Here is a 2,509-nt window from a genome sequence, read left to right as displayed (position 1 = left end):
CTTCTTGACCATCACCACATTGGACACCCACTTGGGGTGCTCCGCCTCCTTGATGAAGTCGGCGGCGAGAAGTTTGTCAACTTCTTCACCAATGGCTTGGTACCTCTCCCCGCTGAACGCCCGTCGTGGTTGGACGCGCTCGGCCACTCTCTTGTCGTCGTTGAGACGATGAACCATTATTTCGGGGTCAATTCCCGGCATGTCGGCGTGTGTCCACGCAAAGACATCTTTGTGCTCTCGGAGCAAAGCGGCGAGCTCGATTCGGGTCTCAGACGGGAGTTGGGCGCCTACCTTGACTACTTGGTCAGGCTTGGCGTCGTCCAACACAATGGGAACGAGGTCGTCCGGCGTCTCCACCTTTCGACGCTCGACATCGTCTCTTTGGTCTAGCTCTCCGAAGGTGCCTCCCTCCTCTAAGTTGCACGGGAATTTGTCCCCGAGTTGGAAGATGGTGCTCACCATCTTTCCTTTCCCTTTTCCGTCCACGCCCTGGATGTAGCACATCCTTGCCATGGATTGGTCTCCCAACATCACGGCGATCCCTTTCTCGGTCGAGAACTTCATCATCAGGTGGTACGTGGACGTTATGGCTTTCAACCGATTGAGAGTCGGGCGGCCGACGATGATGTTGTAAGCCGAGGGTTGATCCACCACAAGGAATGACACGATGTGGGTAACCTCGAGCCCCCCCGGCGTACCGAAGGTAAGTGGGAGGTCGATAGTTCCCTCCGTCATGAACCTCTCCCCGGAGAAGCCGAAGAGCGGGGTTGAGATCGGGGTCGGTCTCATCTCGGATAGCTTCATCCTGTCCAACCCCAACTTGAAGATTATGTCGGCGGAGCTTCCATTGTCGATCAGGATTCTCCGGACGAGGTTGTTGGCGACCGGGGCAGAGACGACTATCGCGTCGTTGTGTGGATGGAGCACTCGCGCCGCTTCTTGTCCGGTGAAGAACATGGATTCGAAGGGGGCCGGAGGAGGGGCCTTGTACGTATGGTTGATGTAGTGCGCTATTTTCCCTTGGGAAACTTCGCGCACGTACTTCTTCCTTTGCGTGGCCGAGTCTCCGAACTCCGGGCCGCCCAAAATCGCGCCCACGATGTGTAGTTGCGAGCTCTCCGGTTCTTCGTTTGTCGCGCGGTCCGTGACGGTCACCGTCGCCGGACCTTTCTTTCCTTGCCACGGGCGGCCTCCGTACGCCGCGGCCGTCCCGATAGTTCTAAGGACGTATTCTTTCAGCTTCCCATCTTGAATCAGGGCCTCAATCTGACGCTTGAGTTGATAGCATTCGGATGTCAGGTGCCCGTGATCCTGATGGTAGTCACAGTACTTGCTTTGATCCCTCTTGGCGGGATCCTTCGTGAGAGGGGTTGGACTCCCCAACTTGTCACGGTGCAGAGCTAGGATTCGCTCCGGCGAAGTGTTCAGAGGAGTGAATGGCGAGAACTTTCGGAAGCTATCGACATGTGGCGGCCTCTGCCCGGGGAGGGAACGGCCGTTAGGGGCCTGGCTTCCCTTATTCCTCCTCTTTCGGGGGTCGGGACGATCTTCGTCTCGATCGTCGCGGCGGCGACTCCCCTGTCCTCCTGACTTTTGGCCATCTCGGCCATCGAGATAGTCCTCGACTCCCATGTATGTGCGGGCTCTTGTCATTAGCTCCGCCATGTCACGCGGGACTTGGCCAACAATAGACTTGAGGAAGTCACTCATGTGTACTCCCTCAGTGATCGCCGTGATGGCGTCCCTGTCGTCGAATCCTTCGACCTTGTGAGACTCTTCGGTGAAGCGAGCGAGGTATTGTCTCAATGTCTCGTCTCTTCCTTGTCGGATAGAGAGGAGGTGGGTCTTCGGTTTGTTTTGCGCCACAAGGGTGGCGAATCAGGCGAGGAACGCTTCTCGTAAGGCCCGGAAAGACGGGATGCTTCTCGGCCTCAAACTTCGGAACCACTCAAACCCCGACCCTGTGAGGGTCAGGCTAAAGGCTTGGCAGAGGGTGGCGTCCGTCTGCCCTTGCATCGTCATCCACGTCTCATAATGTTGGACGTGGAAGTAGGGGGGAATGGACGGTAACTTGAAGTTTCCCACGCATGGTTGCGCGAGGACTTGTGCAGCGAAGGGAGAGTATGATTCCTCGATCCCTCCGTACGGCCTCTGCCTCCCTGACTCCCTCATTTCGATGATTTGATTTTGGAGGCTTTGAATCATCGTGACCATGTCAAGCCCGTTAGCGGGGCCGACCGTCGGGGCCACGGGAGTCACTGGTTGGCGTTCGTTGGACGCTTGGTCCACGACATTGGCCTGAGGCCGGCCGAGAGTTGCAGCGGGGAGCGCGTCCCTTCGAGAGTTTAGCCTTTGGCGGAGATCCTCCCCTCGGGAGTTTCTCTGCGCCGTCAAGCGCTCTCTAAGGTCCACGCTTGGTGCGGGGCGAGGCGAGGTCGCCTTTGGTCGGACCGTCCGGCGGGCGCTTCGGCTATCGGCCCCATCATCAACCAGAGTCGCTCTCTCCTCG

This window comes from Urtica dioica, chromosome 6, assembly GCF_054948205.1.
Source record: "Urtica dioica subsp. dioica isolate 48M chromosome 6, U.dioica_male_clone48M_v1_H2, whole genome shotgun sequence".
Taxonomy (NCBI): domain Eukaryota; kingdom Viridiplantae; phylum Streptophyta; class Magnoliopsida; order Rosales; family Urticaceae; genus Urtica; species Urtica dioica.
Note: the sequence above shows the minus strand (reverse complement) of the source record.